The following is a 26118-nucleotide window of genomic DNA, read 5'->3' as shown; positions in this document are numbered from 1 at the left end:
GATGCTTGTGTCAGAGGGGCCGATACTGACAGGGGGCTGACAGATACAACAACGGTGCGATGTAAGTCTCATTTTACTGATTCAATTGATTGGCTTCCTTTTTCGATTTTCCCTTTCTTTTCCTGCTTTTCCTGCTCTAGTGTAGTTTTGCTTTGTTTTACAGTGTGTGACTTGGCTAATATCAAACCTGATCCTTGTGCATTAGGTTCTAGTTTTGTTTGATACTGCAGTAGTGAAGAAACTGCTGTAAAACTGTTGTTGTTACACTCTGAAGGTTGATGGCAACCTAAGAAATGTTAGCAGCGTGGTTCAGTTCTCCACTTGTTCTTCTCACAACATAAATTGATTTCTCTCTGATGGATGATATTTTTCCTCATCCTTGTCCTTTTCTGCACTGTTTTAACACACGTGAGGCGCACAACTATAAGACTGTCAATTTGCATTGCATTCTTTTCAGCACTCATGGATCATTGGATCCATATGTCTTATTGATACACGTGTTCGGGCTTGACTGCTCTGTTATTTTACTGTCTATTTACTGTTATTTACTATTTTATTGTCAGTACCGCACTGTTTTGTTGAGTTGTAACAAAACTGATACTAAAACAGTTCTAAATTTAGTTTTATTGCATTGAAAAAGAATAGTCCTTGCTTCAAGATTTAAGTAATTTTGTGAGCCTGGGTTGCTAACCTGTGAGTTGCACCTTAATTTATGCACATTTATTGTTACAGTGATTATTTAAAATTAAAACTTGTTGATGCAGACTAAATGTAATGCATTAAGATTATTCTTTAAAAAATTAAAAAGAAATCAAACTGATGTTAAATTTAAAATCTGAATGCACATTAGACAATGAAAAACCTAAATGAACCGTTGTTAACATATTGAAATAGATAAAATACATGAATGTTAAGACAGACTAAATAAAGAGGTAATTAACGTTCACTATGAAAAAGTATTATAAGGAATGTTCAAACTGAAGAATATGTTTTAGTCCACGTCTTTAGGCAGAAAACAATGGCACTTTTTTTCTAATGTCCAAAAAAACAAAACAAAGAAAGATAATCACAATATTTTATCCTTAGTCTTAATTTTGGCCACATGACCTCAGCAGTGATGACTGGTTTTGTGGCTGGATGAAAAGCTTTTATCCTGCTTCATCCATATTGCTATTCAAGCTATTTTGGGTGATATTGTTGTAAACTAGGAACCCACAGCAGTGGTCAGAGGAGCTGGTGCAAAAGCACTGCAATCAATTTTACTGATCATATTTCCAGACAATTTTATGGAAGTCTCAACAAGCACATTTCTCCTGCTGCAGAATCGACAACAGTTAATAACTTTTCTGCGTAAAAGCAGTCAAGCATCTTCACCAACACAGCTTCAGTGTAAGCCCAAAGCATTGGTGACAATGGCCACTAAGTACTTGGTGACACCAGCTGATAACCTATTAAGTAGTTGGGAGTTTGTGATTTTGAAACCTCCTCCAACATCACCTGCCTGTGCCTCGAGGCTTCTGGTGTACTTTTGCTACTTTATGGTCTGTCTATAGGTTATATTAATTTATAGCTTGTTTCAGATCAAAAACATTCCAACTGCTGTATTTTAACTGATATGAATGTGTGTCAGATATAACTCACTTTAAATGAGGTTGCACATCTTCTGGTGAGTTAAGCAGTCTTCTGGCTTCAAACCCAATATCCCTCATTGCTATCGTGGTGTTTAACACCCACATGGAATGAGGAGTGAGACATGGTGAGCGGATTTGATACAAAATATGTACGGCAGAAAATCAACCTTTATGTAACAACATTTCAGAATAGTTTTCTTACCAGCTCGGTTTCCCAGCAGATCTCTCTGGATCAACTTCCCAGAGCCTTCAAATAGTCAAAACACAGTTTCATTTCTACCACCTCTCTCTGCCTCATCACGTAAGAGATAAAGGTTACACAAAGTGCCGGACTGTGTGTGTGTCTTAGTTACTCACTTTACTCTCTGTGCTGTTTTTTTTTCTCTTTTGGAGGCTCAAAAGTTCAGTCAGCAGTACAATCTTTGATGTAAACAAGAAACCACATCATCTATTTATATATCTGTGTGTTGGTCTATCTGTCTGTCAGTCTATCTATCTATCTATCTATCTATCTATCTATCTATCTATCTATCACTAAACAAGTGTAAGAAGTATTTTACATTAATGGCTGAATATGCAAAAAAAGCTGTTAAACTATAAGTATGTACTTACTCTTAGCTTGCCACATATAGATGCTTGTCCAGGACCTCTTACACTGTGTGCCACAGGGTACACGTTTACTGTCATATTTATTGTGTCCAGAGGAGTCAGATTACTGTAACTTCTGTAAAAGTCCTACATCGCCTTAAATGGATGCTATGAGACCGAAGCCAAATGCTCACTGCCCATGTTGTTCCTTTTGTAAAAGTGAGAATCATGTTTCCTGATGCTTATACAATCAAAGAGTTTATTTTTGTCCAAACAATGCTTTCCTGAGATACCCCATTAGTCGTTTGGAGGCTAAACCTAGCCAAATAGTGACAGAAAACCTTTATATTCACCTCAGATGTAAACTCCTGTCACCTGACAGATTAAAGTTATTTGTCTTTCTTTCAGTTCTTGTACCTTTCCTGAACTCAATTTGAAAAATATTTTTACTGTTGTAAAAAGAAAGTACTTTCTTTTACCTGCTTCACTACCAGGTGACACGAAATATGTATTGTGAAAACCGAAAACCTTTCATCTCCTGAATTATTTTATCAATGAGGTGATGTGCTCAGCAACACATTTGAATGACGATATGAAATGCACACGAATGGTACAGGTGGCATTGTCTCTTTATTATAGTATTGAATGACTTGTCACTTGTCTAAGGTGAAACTATTAAATATATAGACAGTTCTAGTTTTCAGTATAGAAATTAGTATTTTCTATGTCTTGGAGGTTTTTATTATCCAAGATGAAAGTGACAGAAGAGCAGCAGTAAAACAAAGAGATGCAAATATAAATCCTTTAGATTTATTAGGACTTCAGCACCAAGGACAGTGCCTTTGATTTATCAGTACATGACACATTTAAGCCACGCCCATTCAACAAGAGATATTGTCTTTGTTTCTTTATTAGTCAATTTGCACATTGGAAATAAAATTATCCCGGTTTTTTGGATTTTTTCTTCGGCAGCAGCTGTTCTATAGATAGATAGATAGATAGATAGATAGATAGATAGATAGATAGATAGATAGATAGATAGATAGATAGATAGATGACAATGCTCTGAAATGGTTCTTGGACAACTGTCCAAGCCTTTGTTAGAATGTATTGATGACATCTATCAGTGAAAAGCACCTTTCAATTCAATGGAACTTTTTTAATACCAGCATTGTGTGCAATGTATTTTATTGGAACCTAACACAACTTATCTCTACAATGTTTCTGGGGCATTAAGCATTGCTGAACAAAGCTTAGAAGGTCATACCTGATGTCAGTGACATGAGAACTAACATGTCAAACATTACTCTGATAAATGTTCTGTTGCTAAACACTTTAGAAATACAATTATTTACTATAATTTCTCATGTATTTGTTTTAGTCATCCATCAACTAAACCCTATTGTGAATCTCTTCATATAATGGCCAGGTACTCTACAATTAAAATGTGTTTTCCTATATTTAGTTAGAGCAATCATCTTTCAGCGTGTAAAAAGCAGCAAAGATAATTAAGCAAATAATTCATGTCAGGCTCACCTCTGTGGTCTGTAGCTTTCCTGTACATTTAACAATCAGCACTAAATTAGTATTCCATAAAAGCATAGAAACACTTTGCATGAATGCACCAAGTGTTTTATTCAGCCTCATAGGCCTGGATGATATATTAATGCACTGATGCGGAACAGATGCATGGTAGCCTATGTATTTATAATGAATAGAATAGAATGACTTCAGAGAATAAACTGGCAGCTGGTGCGGATTTCCTTGCTGAATTATGAATAACAATGACACATTCATTTGGATTCTCAGCACTTTGAACCCCAAGAGAAAGTCAAATTTGTCATAAACTTTCCAATGATTTTTTCCCCCAAATTTTGAGTAAGGTTTAGCTAACATTGATGTTGTGAGTTTTGATAGTTTTTTAGATATACCATTTTCATAATTAGTTAATGGCCACTAGATTAATAAATTTTTAGGTAATATTTGATCAAACCACAGTTTATCTCACAAATCCTATCAACGCACAAAGATGACAATAGAGTTAAAGAAGATACATTTTTTGTCAGATTCATAAAAAAAAGCATTCAGGCTTTGTCAACTAAACACTAATGCTAATCCCTTAGTCTCTACCTTGGTCGGAAAGCTGCTTCTGCTCCCATTTAGCTGATTTAATTCATTTCCCCCACATCTCTAAATGCCCATGCTAGCATTAAGGAACCATCTGTGGCTGTGTTTCATTGGCTCAAGGCTCAAGGCTCTGTTTTTTAAATAGAAGCAATAGAAGACTTTGCCCCTAATGGAGGATGAACTGGCTTTGAAAATATCAGTGCATGTGTAGGCATGAATATTTTAGTGTTTTGTAGATCAGACTTTTTTTTCTGATGAATATTCCAAACAACAGTAATAACATGCAGGATGAGAGAGCTCCTAATAAAACAGCTGAAGCCAAAATGTGCTCTAATTGTATTGTTACAGTTTTCAAGGAATTTGTAAATTTAAAGACTATGCAATCATCTTTTTTTTTTAACTGTCAATCAACTGTTGTTATGGGTTTGGCTTTTCTAAATCTCTGCAACTGACAAATAAAAGAGAACTAAAGCTTTAGCTCTAGTGGTGCCATCAACAGTCTCCACACACCTCAGAAACTTGATAGGGGAAACATGGGCAAGCCAAGCTGATCAATTATAGTCCTTTATAACAATTGTAACACCTGTGTAATTACATTTTTATGAAGATATCCAAGGCACTCTTCTTCTTTATTAAAAGCTTTTTAATAAAGAAGAAGAGTGCCTTGGATATCTTCATACCTTTGTGACAAGTAAGTCTAACCAAAGCGCACCTTCGCACTACTAAATTGAACGCCGAAGCCCTCTGACCTACCGTCTTTGTCTAATTACATTTTTGCCTACAGTGCCGTTACAGTAATCACATACACAGGCACCACAGATATTCTGTACCCCTTAAACACCCCACTGTTAATAGTCAATTTAGTGTTTACCTCGCCAGCTCATCTTTAGTTTTGCTGGAGATTTTAAATATACAAAACTGCTCAAAACATTGTGAGGCTGCATGGCTAACTATATGAAGAGATCTTTTCTAAATAATCGGATGTTGCATTTTTTGCATCAGAGGGTTTTACAAGTCTGGGATGGAGGGTGCACTCACTGACGTTTAAAACAACACATATAAAAGCTTAGATTGAGAACGGGATGGTTGTGTGTGTGTTTGCGTGTTACAAGCTAAGAATGAGGGATTATCTCAGGGAGAAGCAATTCAAGGACAGAGAGGAGTGAGAAAGAAAATTAATTCAGGAAGTAGGTGACCTTTATGTTAGATACACGCACCTAACATAACTCATCTGTATATAAATACAGAGGTTAGGTCCATATATATTTGGACACTGATACAAGTTTTGTTTTTTTACCTGTTTACTGAAACATATTCCAATTATATTGATATATTAGACATGAAATTAATGTGTAGACCCCCAGCTTTCCTTTGAAGGTATCCACATTCAAATTGGATGAAGGGTTTAGGAGTTTCATCTTTTTAACATCTGCCACCCTCTTTTTTAAAGGGACCAAAAGTAATTGGACTCAAAGGCTATTTCATGGGCAGGTAGGTGTGGGCCATTCCTTCATTATGTAATTATCAATTTAGCCGATAAAAGGCCTGAAGTTGATTTAAGGTGTGGCGTTTGCATTTGGAAGATTTTGCTGTAAACAGACAACATGTGGTCAAAGTAGCTCTCCATGCAGGTGAAACATGCCATCCCTTAAACTGGAAAAACAGAACAGCCCCTTCACAACAGCCAACCAAGTGAACAACACTCTTCAGGAGGTAGACGTATCGATATCCAAGTCTACCATAAAGAAAAGACTGCATGAAAGTAAATACAGAGGGTTCACTGCATGGTGCAAGCTATTCATAAGCCTCAAGAAAAGAAAGGCTTGATTGGACTTTGCTAAAAAAAAAAGCCAGCACAGTTCTGGAAAAAACATTCTGTTTTTTGACTAAACCAACATCAATTTCTACCAGAATGATGGCAAGAAAACAGCTCATGATCCAAAGCATACCACATCATCTGTAAAACACAGTGAAGACAGTGTGATGGCTTGGGGCGTGCATGGCTGCCAGTGGCACTGGGACACTCACGTTTATTGATAATGTGACACAGGAAGCAGCAGCCAAATGAATTGGTGTTCAGAGACATACTGTCTGCTCAAATCCAGCTAAATGCAGTCAAATTGATTGGGCGGCGTTTCATAAACGGGTGGACAATGACCCAAAACATACAGCCAAAGCAACCACGGTCGTTATTAAAGCAAAGAAGAGGAATATTCTTGAATGGCCAAGTCAGTCACCCGATCTTAAACCAACTGAGCATGCATTCCACATGTTGAAGACTAAACTTCGGACAGAAAGGCCCACAAACAAACAGCAACTGAAAACTGCTGCAGTAAAGGCCTGGCAGAGCATTAAAAAGGAGGAAACCCAGCATCTGATGATGTCCATGAGTTCAAGACTTGAGGCTGTCATGGCCAGCAAAGGGTTTTCAACCAAGTATTAGAAATGAACATTTTATTTTTAGTTAGCTGAAAGTCTGCACTTCAACTGCATCTGAGTTGTTTCATTTAAAATTCATTGTGGTAATGCACAGAACCAAAATGAGAAAAAAGAAATGGTCTCTGTCTAAATATTTATGGATCCAACTGTATAAATATAGATACAGTTTTTACAGTAGCTTTTTCTCTCACATGCGTTTGACATGTACCATATTCATATACCACACCTAAAAGCCTTCCTCAGAAGAACAACTTCTTCTATCACATTACTTAAACTGCTAAAGCACAGCATAAGAAACATGTCTAAGAACCTAAGGTGTTCACCCACCCTCAAGACCCTCCAGATTCAGTCTAATCTAGTATGAGCAATTGCCCAACCCTGCAGCTCGCTGAGCCTAAAGGATCCACTGTGGGCATTCAGGTTCAACACACCAGGATACCCTCGGGGGTCCCGTATTCATGTCCCTTTGGGTCGCTTGATTCAGCTTCACAAGAAGGACCAGCACATTACACAGCAGTGAGTTTTAATGTTGTGGCTGATTAGTTCATGCCAAGTCTTGTGAATGTCAGTGTCTGCTTGAGTCACAGATCACGTGAATAAACCCATTTAGTTTGATGAGTGAGAGGCAGCACATTTTATGACATGCTTTTCCTGTGACATTTACAGTCAGAGAAAAGAAAACAGAATATCAGGAGAAAGAAAATTGTAAAAAAAAACTAAACAACACCACGATTTGGCTCCAATGTCATGATGGACTTATGTAATTGGTCTTTCTTTGCTCGACTTTCACTCAGGAAATAATTGGTGTGACCTCCGGTAGTCTACCACAGATCAATTATGAGTATTTTTTGTGTCAGACTTGTCTTGTTACAATTTGACAGAGGGAAAGGTCAGCTGATTGTGCAGATAGAACCCACTCACTGGAACATGGTGTTGTTTGCAAAGTGGTGTGTCTGAGCAATAACTCAGATTAAATGAGGTTTACAATGTTTTATACTGAGATTTGGATTAAAATGTGGAAAATGAATTCTGCAATAGGTTCCAGTGAGAAATGTAACAGAGTTTGAAGTGACATCTCAGCACCAGCGAAAAGGGTTACATTAAAGATGGAATTTTCATTTATATGTTGACAAAGTGTACGAAAAATATTTATCAACTGATCTGCTGTTAGTCTTGTCTGCATCTTGTTCAAAAGAAAAATTCGTTCCCTAGCCTATTCTTAGATAGAAACTGGGGGATTGTATAATTTAGTGTTCAATATTGAATAAAGAATACTGATAATAATTACTATAATGCTATACTGGATGCTTATAGTCACCCTTATCACACACTGGTAGTTTTAAAGACAGTTTTAAAATGATTTTGAGGGAACCTTCACCTGCTTGCACACAGATAAAAGCTCTCCTTTTTTCTCTCATGTAAAAAGGCAGCACTATAACGTAGTTTTGATTTCTAAAAGCCATCACCTTTTTTTTTTGTCTGAGGCAGCAGCCTCCACTGTGTATAATCAACCACCAAAAGCTTCTCAAAGTGACTCGTCTGCGTTTCTGTACCTAGTTCAAAGTCTCATCTTGTGCCATTCACTCCAAGGAATTAGAACAAGGAAGAAAACCTGGCTATAACCTGAAATGAGCTCTTCACAGTCCTGCTGGGACCTCCTGTCAAATACCGAGCTTTGAAATGCTTAGCCATTATTTCAGCTGAGGGCTCAGGAAAATGTTAAACCTGTAATCGTTTGTATAATTAATTAATTCATTGGACTAATGCATCTGCTCTGTTGCATTTCGTATGTTTTCTGTTGAAACTGCCAAATATGTGAGTGGCTGGATTTGAACAACAACAGTCTTTGTTTATTGGTGCAGCAAGTTCCACAGCAACAGTACATGTACAAAGGCACCCATCACCGGATCACAGGGATATTTTCAGGATGCCAAAAACAGACATGTCCTTTGAAAGACTGCAGACACCTGGCTGCACCAAAACCAGTCTGATGGTTAATTCTGTCTGTGAGTGGGTCAGTCAGTCCACAACTGTTGTCCAGCCTGAAATATCTGCACTGTGGTTTACACTGACTGTGGGGATTATTTAATGTTTCAAACTGTTAATTGTTTACTTTATTGTTGAATTGTGGCCAAACACCTGTAAAACTCTTAAAACTTTAAACATAAAGACGTTAATGTAGTTACGATGATAACAACAGCCATCTGCTATTGGCTTTGTTTTAAAATCTCATGGATAACATGGCTCAATATAACCACATACTGTAGTGACAACGTTTAGTTTATTTTAGTAATTCAACATGTTTGTGTACATAAGTATGCTGAGCCTCATACCCAGAATGTACGAATGAAGCATTGCACCCAAGGTGATAATTAATCAAATGAGCAAAGAGAAATTTTTAGAACTCATTTGTATCACATTTTAGAGGCGCTGACAGGCCAATATATAGCACTGAAGTCCCACTTGGCTGAAATCACACATACAGTATAGAGTGTGAGTTGTACATTCCACATGCTGTAATATTATAATACACTCATTAAAGGAAGTTAGCTCTTATAATTGCACTGAAACTTCTGTTAATGATCATTTTCTAATTTTCTTTCAAGACTGTTTTGCTGGCATGCATTGTGGGAGCTTGTTGGACGTCTTTGTGCGATTTGTCTTGTAGTCCGTATCCCATGTAGAGTATAACAAGGAGGAATAGAGCAGGTTGTCTTGCATTTGATCAACAAACTGCACAAGCCAAAAAAGCGGATTGTTATCTTTGCTCCTTTTATGCTAAATAATATTGCATTCAGTGACTTTCAAACAATTACTGCTCACATCCTCCCCAGTAACAAAAACAAATCCAATGTTGATTCATTCCTACCAACAGAGCTGGCCTGAGTGTAGTACGTTGATTACTTGGCCACGTCCTCTCCACAGTGCAGGAAGTACTAAATTTGAAAACCAATTACCCACAGAGCAAAACACTGTGCAACTGACACCAGCTGTCTGTTCAGATGGTAACATTTAGCAGGGGTGGACAGGTGTATCCGTGCATGCGGGTATGTGTGCATGTGTGTGTTTGATTTGTAAATTGGCAGTGTTCTCTTTCTGGTGACTCATTTTAATCATTGAGCAGTGTGAGCACTAAGATGAGTGATCTTACAGGGGACAAGTGTTTGGCATGGAAAGATGCTCAAAACTGGTCGATCACAACATTACCAGAGTGCAAGCCAGTGGCCAGGCCCACCGGTACAGACATTTCCGCATGGGCGTTGTTTATGTTCTCAGCATTCCCGTTGAGAGTTACTTGATAAGCAGGCTTTTGTGTTTAATTAAATTGATAGTATGCCAGACAAAGCTATCTATAATTGAATTGCTTTTGCAGCATTGGAATCAAATTAGCTGAAGATATAAAGGTGTGTTCATCTTGTTTGCCCACAACCATTAGAAACAGAGAAAAGAAATCTCTACAAGACAAATTTTGTATTAATTTACATCTAGCTCAGTTCTAAAACACTTCAGACTTCCAGTACAAGTCAGACTCCTGTCATCTACAGAAATATTCAGATGACTCTGCAGTTGTCGGGTGTATCAGAGATGGACAAGAAGCTGAGTACAGAGAGCTGGTGGACCGCTTTGTGGCATGGTGTGGGAACAATCATCTCATCTTGAATGTTAACAAAACAAAGGAGATGATTGTAGATTTCAGGAGAAACAGGGTCAGATCAAACCCTGTTTCCATCATGGGAGAAGAAGTGGAGGTGGTTGAGGAATATAAATACCTTGGTGTTCATGTGGACAACAGACTGGACTGGAGACACAACAGTGAAGCCATCTACAAGAAAGGACAGAACAGACTGTACTTCTTGAGGAAGCTAAGGTCCTTCAAGGTTTGCAACAAGATGTTGCAGATATTCTACAAGTCTGTTGTTGAGAGCGTCATTTCCTCTTGCGTCATCTGTTGGGGCAGCAGCATCAGAACCAGGGACCTAAAAAGACTCAACAACCTGATAAAGAAGGCTGGTTCTGTTCTGGGGACGACTGTGGAACCTCTGGAGACAATAATGCAAAGAAGGATTTTGCATGAAATCAAGAGAATTATGGACAACCCTGAACATCCTCTCCATGAGACTGTTATCGGAAAACAGAGTCTCTTCAGTCAAAGGCTTCTTCAGTTTGGATGCAAAACTGACCGCTACAGGAAATCTTTCCTGCCCACAGCCATCAGCATCTATAATAACTCCTTGATTTAATTGAGCTACATCAACATTTAATTTCCCTCTGGGATAAATAAAGTATTTTTGAATTGAATTGAATTGAATTGTTCTGCCTAAGTGTACTGACATTTGATGGACTGATAATTTAAATGAAGAATAAGTCATGTGGACTTCCTGCTAAAGTGGAAACTTTAGTGGAAAAAAAATCTTACTTTTTGTGTCAGGGTCAGATGCAGTAGCTGGGTGGCAGCAAACTTGCGCACATGTTATATACCTCATCTTTCTGCCCCTCTGTCTGAGAAGATATCCAGAAACTAAGTGTGCTCAAACCAGAGCAACTGCCCTACAACTTTCGTTTCTAATGAGCTGCCAAACCTCTTCTTACACCATATGCAGCTAATCAGTCTTGTCAGGAAAGTTGATAAGCAGGTGCAAACATCATGCATAAACAGAGATATTTCTTTAATTAGTCCAGGCTACCAGTGTTAATGGAACAGAGGGGAAGATGTCTTAGTTTCTCTTAACTTCTGATAAAAAAGGCAAAAAAAGATAGTGTGAGACTCGTTCTTCTTTGGAGAGGGAGCAGAGGCATTGCAATGCCTCATTTTTGCATGTGCATGTGTTTGTGTTTGTGTGAGTGAGATAGAGGGGGTGTGAGAGAAAGAGGCCATCTGTTTATCAGCTGGGCCATCACATGACACTACTGCTCTGCCACATTTATTCTCAGTTCCTCATTTCAATACAGTAATGAATTTCATACAAATTCATATTTACCTGAAGCACCGGCATGGAATTTAAATGCAGTCAGCGCTGCTGAAGGAATTAAGCTAAATTAGTTCAAATATAAAATGATGTTGTCTTCTATCTTGTCTACTATCTCCTAAAGCAAATGATATGGTGGGGCTCAAGTAGATTCCCATTAAGATATCTGATTATAAATGATTGCCTTATGGGTGGAGGTCTGGATCTTATGGATTTCAACATCAAAAAACTCTTTCCAGCTATTCCTCTGCTTGGTTTGATGACAGAGATAATGGAGAGCTGAGATAAGATGTAAAGATACCAAGCCAATTATTTATTGCATTTGAGTATTTAGACTCTTGTTCCTCCAATAAAGACAATGTCACCTCAGAAGTGTCACCTCGTTGCCAGTTCAGTTTTAAAAGAAATAACCAAAATATCCAGAGAGGACATGTGACAAAAGAATGATCAATAACCAAAAGCTTCTTATTGGTGTCTTTTTGGTGTCAAGTGGTCTCTGGAGTCTCTGGAGACTGTCACCCCCCCCCCCCCCCCCCCCAAATAAAATATACCTCCTCAAATGGTCCAAACCAGGTAATGTAATTGTATAAAGACAACCAGGAAGTGTTTTATCAATGTTTTATCACAGTGGCAATCAACAAAACGGCATCCATGAAGGTGAAGGGCTTGTTTTAAAAGAGAATCTATTTTAGACCTAACCGTGATCGTTTTCTAACCTTAACCAATGAATTTAATTTTTTAAACAGAACCAAATAGTGACAAAAGTATTTTAGCAAAGAGTTGTCAAAAGAGAAAAAACAACTGTCATAAGCTGGTCTTTATCTTATGTTACACAAAGTGCTAATGAGACTGCTAATGAATTAATGTGGATGAATGAGGCCTAGCATTGTTGTAGATCAAGGTAATTCAATCTCTTTAAATGTTTTGCACAATACAATCCCGGTATATCTTTAGTGTTTTCTGAGCTGAATTTAGATTGACTGGCGTCATGAAAACTGTGACAACAAAGAACGAGAGTAAAGTGTTTGGCCTAGTTAGGCAGCACAACTTGAGCTGTCCATGGTCCTGAATCCATTTCATATTCATGTAAGCTTTATTTAGTCCATTTCAGCCTGTATTGAACTGGAACTACACTTAGACTTTATTGACACACACAATTCCCTGCACACAAAAAGCATCCCGATAAAACCAGATTGGAAAGATCCAGAGTTACTATCCATTATGTTTTCCTATTTCCCTTAATGGGGGCCATTAAGGAAGAATCTTTCTGAGGAGATAAACTCAGCTCATATGACTTTCATAAAATGTAATACCAGCTTTTTTTTAAGTTTTCAAATTCAGATTGTGAAACAAGTTTGACGATATCAAAGCTGTCATGATGAAAAAAATGCTTTCATCAAAATTTAAAAAGCACGCCCTTTCTCCAACTCCAACAACAATGTGACCATTCTTAGCATGATTGAGAAATAACCCTCATCTCCAACATCATCTGGGTTATCAAAGCTTTGATCATAAAAAACTCCAAAAACCAATGGTGTATTTTGTGAAGTTAGAAAAGAAGAACTTTCACAAAACGATGCAAACTGTGACATTGTGGCCAGTGGGGAACCAAGTTCTTTTGTGTTACGATCCATGTAATTTTTGTGTGTTTTTCTAGTTTGTCTGTTCCCATTTCCTCACCTTTCCTCAGTTCCCTCCTGCCGGTCATCAGCTCCACTCCCTTCACCTGCATCAATCACCCTCAGCTGTACCCATCCACTAATCACTCTCCCCACAGTATTTTGTCTACTAGTTCCTTTCAGTCTTTGTCAGATCCTCCATCATAGAGTACTACCCATGATTTTTCCTGTCGTTATTCCCATGGTTTTTTCCTGTCAGTCTTGGTCCTGCTCCTGAGGGGTGCTCCAAGAAGCTGGATTAGCGGAAAGCCAGGCTTTTCTCTATAGTTCTGGGTAATCTAAGAGAGAGTTCTGTTCCACGAACGTGGTTTATTTGAATGCCCGCTGAGTAACCATGGTAACTTATGCCGCTGAACTAGCCTGCTCCTGGGCAGGCTAAAGTTGAAGCTTAGCTTAGCTGCATCTCAAAGAATGTCCGACCGGCTGAAACGGACTCCCGGAAGAAATGTCCACCTAGAATTCTGCGCTCCCGCAACTCATGTCTTGTATAAAAAGCAAAACAAAAACTGTGGTTGTCATATCACCACTTTCACTGTCTCGAAAAATCAATCAGTCGGTGCCAGTGCAACTAAAGAAAGGCAACTATACACACGTAATGAACATGAAATTAAATGAGAAAGAACATATGGGGCGAACTACACCCACGTAGGACCAGACTCAGAAAAATGGGGGACAAGTAATAATGTTAAAAATACATTTTATTGAAAGCTCCTTTGAAAACAGTCAAGGACACAGTACAAACAAGATATTAGATAAAAACACAGGAATTAAAACATCATACCATATTAAAAATATACAGAACGGAGCAATCAATGGAGGTAAGCACACTTGAAGGGATGGGTTTTGAGTTTAGACTTGAACAGAGGGAGAGTGTCAGTATTATGACTTTCGGGGGTGGGGGGCAAGATTGTGGATGGCATGTGTACAGAAGAATTTTGACCTCTGTCCTTTCAGGCTGCTGCTCCGCATTTACAATAGCCGATAATGTAAAACAACCTACTGGCTGAAGTATTTGCATTAAGTTTATCATCTCCCTCAGGTTTCCGGTTTGTTATCGGTGCACTAGACTGTGCCCATGTACACATCCAGGCCCCTGCTGGACCCGTGGAGGCTGACTACGTAAACCAAAGTTTTTTCCATGGCCTAAATGTACAGGTACACTTGGGGATTATTGTCCATAGACTCTGAACTGGATTTCTCATTTTGAAAAACACCACATCAACCCCTTTGAGTAATGCAATGTTACATTTATGCTCTGTGAAACCAAATACCTCATCATTGACTCCTATCCTCCGTGCTTACAGATGATCTGTGATGGAGGTCATTTCATTTCCAACATTGAGGCTAAATGGCCGGGATCAGTTCACGATTCTAGGATCTTCCGAGCAACCGCGAGAATTGTACTTACCCGAAGGACTGTACTTTTGAAGTAAGGTGTATATAGCATCGTCATAATTATGGTAATGTAATGAGAGGTCAGGTGTAGAGGTCATCTTAAGGAATTTAAAGTGCTCGTCAGACTTTATCATAGATAGCCATAAAAGGCACATATTGCATCAAATTGCCAAGTCTTAACACATGTATATCCAACCAACATTTCTCTTATTCTGCAGGAGAGTTCAATGGTGTCCTGCTTGGGGACAGAGGCTATGCATGCGGACCGTACCTCCTCACGCCATATCCTGATCCAGGAACAAGGGCGGAGAGGGCATTCCATCATGCACATGCACATGCGCATGCTAAAACAAGGGCACGGATAGAAATGACCTTTGGCCAAATTAAATACAGGTTCATTGCTTAAAGTTCTCAGGCACCATGGCTAACTTCTGACAGAGCCAGAAATTATATAGTATACTTCATATTTTATACATTTTGTCATGTGGACAACTTTTCAGGCTCAAGTCTTTTCTTGCTTGAGTCCCTTCAGGTTCCAGTGCCTGAAAGGACTCAGTTTCTCCTGACACAGTGAGGGACCTATATAGGGACACATATTTCCGTTGATCCTTATTGTTGTGACCTTTGAGTTTTAACTTCTTTTCATAATTTAGCATTCAAACAGTAGCAGTTTAAATTAGAGCAAGTGTAAGAAGGCTAAATGGATCAACAGAGATGATTTATAACTTTCCCCATGTTAGGTCATGGCACCCCACTGTGAATATAAATGTATAAACACATTTCTAACACTTTGCATGAACAGTACAATAATGACAAGTTTGAGTTCAAATTGTGTTGAATTGTTTAATTATTATTACATGTTTCTCAAGCTGTGGAGAGAAAACAGAATTAAGTACAGTTCACACCACGACCTTCTCCTTTATCTGAATTTATACTTACATCCCTCTCCAGTTTCATAGTCTCTAGCATGATATCTTTTATTTTCAGTTTCTTGTATTCCATATCTAGTTTGGTGCTCTCTTTATTGGACAAACACATTTCTTCAAAGGCTACTTACCACTCTAAAATATGTTCCTGTACTTTACTTTCACCTGCTGTCAGGTACGCTTTTGGCTGTTAAGATTGCTCCTGTTGAGCAATAATTGGGGGACTACAAGTCCCCCAATACTACAAGTTCAAGCGAGGCTTTCCTGATACAGCCTGGCTTTCTTTAGCTACGTTCGTGGAACACCCCTCTGGCTTTTGTCTTTTCTTTAGGTGTTGTTGTTTTTCTTTAGTTTTCTGGTTCTCCAGCAGTGGCTGTGATTTTCATTTATATTTATAATAAACCCCTTTAAGTTTACTCCTGGCTCCTGTCCCGTGTCTGCATCTGGGTCCTCCTCCTTTGCCTCTATTGCCAAACCGTGACACTTTAGTAGCTTGAGCCACAGTTGTGGCAAAAGTCAGCGTCTTCGATGCTCACTGACTTCAAGGCCGTTAACCTTATTCCTCTGATTGTGGCACAACTTAAGCCTAAAGGGTTTTCTTCATCTTTTTTTTTATTACAGATGGAGATGAATAGAAAGTCAGTGGTGGCTTGTAACAGCTGGAGAAAAAAATACCGAGTTCAAGTCATGATTGTAACCATAAATGCAAAACTATAGCAGTGCACAATCAAATATAAATGTTAAAGAGGACAAATGACAACAAATGGATGAATACCTAAATACACTGGAGGCATTGATTTGTGATTCCACAGCCCAACACCACCACCCCCAACCCCCCACCCCCTTCTCGCTCTCTCTTACTAGTTGGTTGGCTGCAGCAGAGCCTCAGTCTGTATCCCGGCTCGCCTGACAGACAGAGGTTGTCCTCTTCTCCCTCTGCTTACCCGTCTGTCTGCCTCTCTGTCTGTCTGTCTGCCTGGTTGTTTGACTGTCTGAGGTCTTTTAACGCAAAAGGTGAATAAAGCTCACAGTCATGGAGACGGCTGTGGACCGGGGCTCTCGCTTTTCCCCTCGTCGGGGAAAAACAAACTCACCGGACAAATAAGGACAAAGGACAAACACCGGCTTTTAGAGGAAAACGCAGCCGCTGCTGCTTATCACAGTGACGCTCTCGAGTATCTTCTTTTTCTTCCTCCTCCTCCTCTGCTTTTGCCTTTCTCTGAACACGTCCTCAAAAACAGATGCCCTGCTCGGGAAGTTACGGAGAAAACACGAATAAATCCTCCAAGTCGTCTTCTCCGATTTTCAAGAAGCGCTCTCACAAGAAGGTAAAAACGGCTCCACGGAGACCAAAACTGTTGAATTAGCTTCCGATTGATGTCTGTGTCTCGCTGTTTACGTATCACCCTCTGAGTAGATGTGTGTTTTATATTTTAGGTCAAATTTGCCACACGAGTGAGCATTTCATACAAAGTGGGTGGGAAGGTGACTCATGCTGATTCAAACGCTTTTTTTGGGAGCCAGTATTTACACTGCGTCTTTTTCTCTTTTTTTTTTGCGGATTTAAAGCACGCAAGGCTACAGAATTTTACATGGATGATTCGCAGGTACTCTCAACAATTACCGGTGTCTGAGTGTTCGAAACAGAACGGGTAATGTGTCCGGGTGGTACGTTGATGTGCGTCTGATGATGCAGCTCCCACATCCATGGTTTTATTGGTATTTAACCTATTTACTTGAACATTTGCCAAGTAGGAATATGTGATGGAGGTTCACTCTAGTTCACTCTAGGAATTTTCCATTTATTTAAAAGTTGTGGAAAAAAAGATTGATTTTTCAAACACAGTAAAGGCGGGCGTGTTTTAAAGCAAAGATCGCTACATTCATTTTGGCACCAACCAAAGGCGATATTGCATTGTTTTTTGTTGATTTGCTCTGATTGGACAATTTATTTTCTACTTTTTTTTTTTTTTTTTTTTTTAGTAAAATAGAATCAAAACATTTAATTTAGCTGCATGCTGTTCTTTATAAATCCTCATATTTTAAATTTCATGTCACATTGCCTGACTAGGCAGACTTGTGAGCTTTCTCTCCACAATGTCAAGTAGCCCCAAGGAGAGACTTCTCTCTCCAGACTTGGAACACCCAGAGGCGTTATTTTAAAGGTTATAAAAACACCCCACCTCTGGCAGTCTCTGTGTTTATGAATCAAGTATTCTATTTATTTGTTTTATTTATTGTTTTGGTCTCTGTTGCTCTGAGAATTGAGGCACCCGTTTATACCATCTCTTTTACGACAAATGAGATCCATATATACTGTGAGATATTATTCAAGTTTCTTGGGAAAAAAACATTATTTAGAATCCAGAGATAATGATTTAGCACAGAGGCCAAGTTCTTATATTCACAAGGTCAGTTACTCCACAAACTCAAATGAATCACTCATGTGGTGCAGCCTTCTGAGCTGCTGTTTTCTCACAGCAACACTGCGAGGGGGCAGCTCAGCATACAGAAAATCGAGAGTATGTTTAGCTACAGCAAAAACCATCAGTAATATTCACCAAAGACTTTGGCAAACGGCAACCTGAGTGCCACAATTAATAATAAGAATATTGATCTACTTACTGTTAACTGATCTGAATTAAGCTATGCTCATGTTAGTAATCAAACAAATCAATATTACTTTCCCCAGGAGCTTCCTCAGATTAGCTCCACTGTGGCCACACTGTACCAGTGACATCTTGTAATATCTTGATGGGTCGCAACGCTCTTCGATCCTTTAGTAGGTTGCGGTGTCTTTCATTTTATCAAATTAACAGTGGATTTAGGTCTTGCAACCCTTTTAGCACAGCTTTATGAGTGACCTGAAAAGCAGAATATCAGCTGCGTTAGTGGCCTCAATTCGCTTCAACTGCAAAAAAAAAAAAAAGACTAGTTGGCCTTGCTAACTCGTAAAACTCATAGCCATTTATGTCCATCTTCCCTTTCTTGTTCTGTCGTTCTTTCTCATCCACTTTCACACACTCCACCCCCCACCCCTCCCCTGTTAGTATGTACTCACTCAAACTGTGTCTCATCGCATCTCATCACTCTCACCCGCACTCTGCCCCCTCTGCTTGTCTCCATGCACACATGCACACAAACACACACACAAAATAGACATACCAGCCCACAGCCATGTTGGGTATTATTTGATGGAATCTGTGATCTTCTACTGTACCACTTGTGTCACAATCTGAGTGTTTGTGTTTATTTTCTCAGTGCATTTACTGATACCCTGCACTTACTTTGGAGTGATTTGCTTCATCTTGGTGACAGTCCCTTTGACCTTAAAACAAGGCTATGCATGTTTTTTAGACTGCATATTGTATGGATGTATAAATACACAGACACCAGAATAGAACTTCCAAACCCCAGTGGTATTTCAAGGACAGGTCATTTCTATTTTCTCTGTTTGCGCAGTGACTTTTGAAAAAGGATGGTATATTGCAGAGGGCCATTTATAATGTATAGGACAGTCCTGTATTGAATATCTGCTCAGTCAGGGGGGGGACTCAATTACACCATATTGCATCAATGGAAGGATGAGGCAGATACGGGGAAACAGGGAAAAGGTATTTTACATCTTTGCCAGGGAGCTGTGACTTTTTGGATTGTGTGGGCTCAGTGATGATGAAGTTAATGCTTTAATGTTACTGAGGTAAGCATGAGTTATTATGGTAATGTCCTACATAGGAAGTTGATAACACAAAGTTGATGTCACTGTTGCTGAAGTTCAAGGACAAGGGCATTAAAAGAGGAAACAGATAAAGTGGCAGAAGTCTATATTTAATCTGCTTCAATCGAGAGATAAGATGTCATCATTCTCCCCAGCTGAAAGTTGTTTCTGCAAAAAATAAATCAAATCTTGCAGGTTTCTGTGATATTTTTACTTTGACACAATGAGTCACTTTTAAAATGCAAATAGATCCATTGTTTCAGGCAGTTTTGGATGAAGTGTTTATGCATGTTCTCATTTTAGAGGAGAAGAATGATGCACTGTTCATTAATTCTCTGTGGTAGTTGCTAAGTATGAGTAAAAGTGTACAGAGTGAAGACTTTTTTTGTTCTTTGTCAGAGTCATTGCCAATTCCAAAGACCTGTCTGTGTGACACTGAACAGTAGGCAGACTGCCTTATTTAGTCAAGGTGCAAGAATTTCAACAATAACATGGCCTGAAAACTGAATTATGCATAACAAAGGCTCAAGGGGATTGCCATGACGGATGATGGGAGTGAACAGAGCAGCATTTGTCTGTCAAATTAGTCAGGTACAATTCATGCCCATCTCCTTTTTATTGAATATAACTATTGGTCATAAAAGCAGGTATGTAATGTTTGAAAATAATCATGCTTGTGTCTGTGCCGCAGTTTCTTGTTTTATGCATGTTTTTTTCTGTCAGAGTTCTAATTTCATCCGTTAGAAGAAGAAATTCTTCTACTTTAAATCACTGGAAAGCAGGTCATGCAGCCGTGTCTCTCCAAACACTTCAGTTTCCACTTGAAATCATAACAGTACAGCGTGGATATATCTGACATGAAGTTAGAAAACTTTTGACGTCAATTAAAGCCTCCACTTCTTGTGCAAAACACCCCGCTATCTGCTCTAATTACACCTTACGTCTCACTTATCCAGAAGCGACAGGCCAAAAAGAGGGTGCCAAACCCACTTTTCACCCACCCTGCTGCTAATAGCCATGCTACACATCCTGTGCTGTGCAAGAATAGTGGGGCTGGCACAGGCTCAGGCTAGCCTAGGGGGGCTTTACCACCCAGGCTGTTGTAGTTCTGCACACAAAATTTGCTACTATCAGTGGTGTGAAGCCAGGAATGTCATCTACACTAAAAAAAAGATAAAAATAATCTGTTTTTCTGCAGCTTTTAGTTGCAGGTGATCAGCAATTTCTATGATCTATGAGTGTTAGTATACTGACTATTGTTACAGCATTTAAAATAGCAGATATGGCAAGTAGTTTGTTGGCAGTTGATAAACACAAGTTATGTACAGACAATCACTGTTTTGACATGTCACTGTTTGCAAATCTGAGTCACAGGTGTTAAAGCTTAAAGGGATAGTTCGTCTCTTTTGACATAAAGCTGTATGACATCCCATATTTACAATATCATTTATGAACATTGACTTACCCCCTGCTGCGTCCTGTGAGCCGAGTTCCAGCCTCGTTTTGGCGTTGACAAAGGTAGTCCGGCTAGTTGGCTGGGGCCACAAAAATAAAGCGTTTTGCTTCTCAAAACATTATGCGTTCAAAAGAGTAATACATTGGCATCACAAAATCGTTCTCCAGAAAAAGTCAGACCTCACAATCGCTTGGCGCTATTTCTCTCTACCTTCGCATCACTACAGGCTGTGTAAACTGTGCAGACCAAAGTGCAGACCGAGCAGTCCCCTGCTTTCGAGCAGTAAACACCGTAACAGGTGCGGCTATTGGCAGGTAGCTGTACGCATTGATATGAAGGGAGAGAAAATAGCACCAAGCGATTGTGTGGTCTGACTTTTTCTGTTGAACGATTTTGTGATGCAAATGTATTACTCTTTTGAACGCATATTGTTTTGAGAAGCAAAACGCTTTATTTTTGTGGCCCCAGCCAACTAGCCGGACTACCTTCATCAACGCCAAAACGAGGCTGGAACTCGGCTCACAGGACGCAGCAGGTGGTAAGTCAAATTTAATAAATGATATTGCTAATATGGGATGTCATACAGCTTCATGTCAAAAGAGGCAAACTATCCCTTTAACATCTCCAACACAACCTTACTTTAAATGAGACTACTGCTATTGACAGATAATTGTAGGTTGCTCTGAGGCTAAAATGTGAATACATTTCACATTTTACAATCTACATTAGTCAGTTATAATATTAAAACCCTTGAATGATGAAGTGAGTGACCCTGGTCATGTTGTTGATATGTGATGTTGTACTTCTAGTTCGGATCCAGCCATCCATATGGATGGTAGTTGCAAGGTTTCCAATCACTCGTAAAACAAAACTTAAGCAATCTTTTCAGACAAAAAAAAAAATCAGATACAAGTGAGTAAACTACCCTGAGTAGTGTCGCCAGAGGGTGGCGCTTTAGGATATGTTGCTTGTGGTTACAATTCAGTAGAAGAAGTAGTTGTACAATCAAAAAACAAACCTGGAGAAGGAAAAAGAAAAGCAACTGTGATGAACATCCACGAGAGCAAAATGCAGAGAATCTAGGAGTATGATATCATATGTTAGAACATGGGGGTCAGTCATGTGAATTGATTGTTTGTCGCCTCAGACCAGAAACAACTGGGAGTCATGTAATTTTAATCACTGCCCTTCATAGGATTGGACTTCCCTGAGGGCCTCCCTCTGCAGGAAAATGCCCCCCCAACAGCACAAAGACAGTTCAGGAATGACGACAGCAACATGGCAAAGAATGCAAGGCACCGAGTCTGCCTCCATACATCCAAGATCACAGACTGAACATGCATCCATTAGGAGGTCCAGAACAAGCTCAGTCTACTGTGACCTTACCCTTCAAATCACAGAACTCCAAATATTCGCAGCCACTGTCCTTATGCCAAGCGCCACTGAAGAAAGATGTTCTACACAATATATGGGGTATTTTTAAAGATTTGTGGTTTTACAGTTAGAGCTAATCTGTGTATATCGATCGTATGCACCTATAAGGATCTACCGATCAGATTGCTCAGAATTTTATTTTCTGAAAAGTTTGCACTCAAGTTTAAACTGTCGGACCACAAGGAGAATCTGTCCTTTTTTTCCCCCTAAATCTAATTATGATTTTAAAGAACGCGCAACACCCACTTAAGGTCAGCAAAGGATGATGAGTTCTAATGTTTTTAAGTGGATGCCAGCGACTGTAGGCTGCACTGTATTTTTGGATGTCAAAAGCCTGATTTGCACATGACATTAAAATGCTGGAACTGAATAAGACACATTCTCTGGACACTAACATTCAATCCATAGATCATTACATTTACAGTGGATACTGAAATAGGTTCTCACTGTCTTGAATGTTCCCACATTGTGATCCAATCTCAATACTTAAAATAGAAGGATCACATAGGGAAAACAGGGCATGGGCCTTAGAAGAAAAGTTTCTGACAAAAGAAATCTGGATCGACTCCAAAATCTAACATGTTCTTTCCTTTTCCATGCTCCGCTTCTTCACCAAGTTAAATGAAATGTGGGTTGGCAGGTTTGTTTTTCCTTTTTTTTTTAAATCTATTTTGTGTGTGTGTGTGTGTGTGTGTGTGTGTGTTTGATTCTGCTATCAGATGACGCTGAAAGCACACATATACCATATACCTTCACCATGGTTCCTAAGAGCTGCTTTTGTGGAGGAATTAGTTAGACATAGCTGGCCAACTTGTCATCAAATATAGTATCCCAGGGCAGAGAGAAGCAATGCGCTGCAATGTTTCTATATTGGCTCTATTTCTTATTTCTACTGATGAGCTGGGATTGTTGCTGTGGGAATGGTTGAGTTAGTAGGAGGAGGCAGTAAGGGTAGAACAGGACAAACAGATGATTTAAACAAGATCATGTAGGGACAACTATACAATCCTTGTGAACAACAGAATTATTTAAATTTTTTTTTCAATAAATTGATTATCAGAAAAACTTTTGTTTTTCCAGCTGTTTTGGCACAAATAAACTCCTTTTTTTTTTTAACATTATTAGGTGGTATTAAACTTATAGGGTGTGAGAGCAAACATCCAATGTGAATGAACTGTGAAATGCTTCCATGATGGGTTAAAATTAGTGTGTCAGTGTTTGAATGTATATGCTGTGTCTTCTTTTTGAGTATTTGTTTGGCCTGGTGATTGTGTCTGATTGCTGTGAAGAAGTCCTTTTGAAGTGTTTTTCCTCTGTCTGGGAAAAAAATCCTTTTCATACCACACTTTCACCAATATATAGCAGTGGTGGAATTAGAAACAAATTGCCTGTTTAGGGCACTTAAACTATCAGAACAAGTGTTTTTTGTTCAGTTTGTTATATTCCCTTGTCTTCTCTCATTCACTGTGTCTGTCCTACCCTTTTTATTCACATTTTTGTTCTCAGTTTCCTTCCACATTTTTTTTTCCATCAACATAATCCTACCTCCTCACCAGCAGCTTCCTGCCAAGCTGCAGCATCTTTCTCCCTTTCCAGCGAGCCACCTAATAAGACGACTGTTCCACACTGAGGCCTGCATTAAGATGCAGACCCCTCTCTCCTCTGCCTTTTCTCAGTGGCCTTAATCCTCCCCTCCTCTCTGCGATGAATGATATACCCGTCTGTCTCTGACAGGCACAGGTCCATTACTAAACATAACAATGAGGAAAACAGCTTCAGTCAAAAGATGTGTCTTGGGCAGAAGAGGTCATGCTGTCAGCGCTCAGTCATAACAGTTAAAGCAGCGACCTGGGAAGCTGGCAGAGAGAAAAGGTCCCAGTCAGGCCCACAGCAGAGAAAGTGGAAGGTCAGTGCAAACCTGTGTGCTAGGTGTGGGTTCAGGGAGGCAAAATGACAAGTAATATACTGTAGGAGGTCAGAGTTTTTGAAAGAATGTTGGTTTTGGTTAACTTCATTTGGTTTACAATGCATACATTTATATCAGATGTGTAAGCCTGTGCAGTCGTATGTGACGAATGCGTTCATCTGGGGCTATTTCCCTTTAATCCACCAAGGTAGCTGGCTGTTTCAAATGTCCTCTACTAGTATTTACAGAAATGCTTTGATGTGTGACGATAGTACACAACTATGTCTGCAGTAGAGTTGAGCTTAGACTTCTATATATGTTTGTAGTGTAAGATTATCAGTTAGTGTACATGCGAACTGGAGAGTATTTTTAGTTGAAGTTTTTTTTGCTGTTACTGTTCTCCATTAGACTGTGTGGGTTTTCTCACATTCAGCTAAGACAGGTATATTCTGTCAGCATATTTCACACGTAGGTAGATAGATGGGACATTGCTGGTTCTGTTAGAGGAGCAGTTATTTTCCAATCACAAGTGTGAAACACTGAATCCCACATTGTCCCTGATATGCTAATTGGTGTGTAATTGTAGAGACAACGGTACAAATACTTTGTATAGAAATAAGTGTAGTGTGCGAATGGATGAATGGAACTGTGTGGAACTTTGATTGAATTAGAACTCACTTGGACAAGTTTATTCCTTTAAGACACATCAAAAGTTTTAATGGGGCAGTTATCTCTGTAAAAATATCTCATTAACAAGACTTATACACTTTTTAGATTGGAATAAAAAAAAACTTATTTGACCGTTTCATTTGAGTTTGTCAGTGTTGTTTCACATTACATTTACTATCTAAAAAAACAACAATTTTCAAAATATTTTGACGATCAGTATTACATAAATAGGATAATGATCATTATTAGCAATAATGTTACAATAACTTTTTAAATAAATGAAAACAAAAGGTTTTGGTTGAACAAATCATTTAATATGACTTAACTTTAAAACCATTTTGTATATAGGTGTTGGTGGTACACGTTAAGTGGGTGACAGATTGTTAAGGGAAGAAGATGTGCACATGCAGATGAGTCTCCATGTGCTGGCAACTGTCAGTTTTCTTTTCTCCATAACAGAATGCCAGGGCGTAAACCATTCCTGCCCATCACCTATTCTGTTAGGGTCCTAATAGCATGATAGAATCGTCCTTTATTATAAGTGAGAACAGTTTCCATCTGGAAAGTGACTCATTAAGATGCAAGAACGCTGCTGGAGAACTGAAAAAAAAAAGAGAAATGAAATTAGAGGACCCAATAACATGCAGAGAGGAGGCTTCACCTCTGTGTTCAATTTACTTGTTAAATCTACTTAAAGTTTCTCAGTAATCATCTCTCATTTTCCTCTCTTTGTCACACAAGCACACATCGACATCATGTTGAAATTAATAGATCCACTTGGATACTGAACACTGCATAATGTCACCTGTTTTGTCTTTTTCAATGCAAGTGGACACGTTTTCTCATTGATCAATTTACATAGTCAACTTCTGGGATATATACATTTATTTATATATGTGTATATATATATATATATATAGATAGATAGAGAGAGAGAGATTTCACACAAAGATTTTAGATAAGCTAATTACAAAAGGTGGGTTGAAAAGGCCTAGAATACAGAAGTGTATATGAATTGGATTTCTTTATTCTCCCTTGTAGGCCTCACTCTTTGTGAGGCATTATGTTGTAAGAGATATTTTGTGCAGATATTTTAATTTTAAATCACTTATATATTTACATATACATGAGGCCCTCAAACATGTATGCTGGTGGATAAGGCATGTTTATGTGTTTGTGTGTA

The 26118-nt window shown here is 38.9% G+C and overlaps 1 protein-coding gene across 6 annotated transcripts in view; it reads left to right on the top strand.

Annotated features, from left to right (window-relative positions):
• Nucleotides 1-16655: 16655 nt before the first annotated feature.
• Nucleotides 16656-26118, top strand: part of dlgap4b (discs, large (Drosophila) homolog-associated protein 4b) — a 129004-nt gene continuing 119541 nt past the window's right edge. For all 6 annotated transcript variants that reach the window (XM_075460548.1, XM_075460553.1, XM_075460549.1 and 3 more), the window contains exon 1: nt 16656-17080. The gene's annotated coding sequence lies outside the window, so the exon portion shown is untranslated. The remainder of the gene's footprint in view (nt 17081-26118) is intronic.

This window comes from Odontesthes bonariensis, chromosome 3, assembly GCF_027942865.1.
Source record: "Odontesthes bonariensis isolate fOdoBon6 chromosome 3, fOdoBon6.hap1, whole genome shotgun sequence".
Classification (NCBI taxonomy): Eukaryota; Metazoa; Chordata; class Actinopteri; order Atheriniformes; family Atherinopsidae; genus Odontesthes; species Odontesthes bonariensis.
Note: the sequence above shows the minus strand (reverse complement) of the source record. Positions and strands in the feature narration are given on the sequence as shown.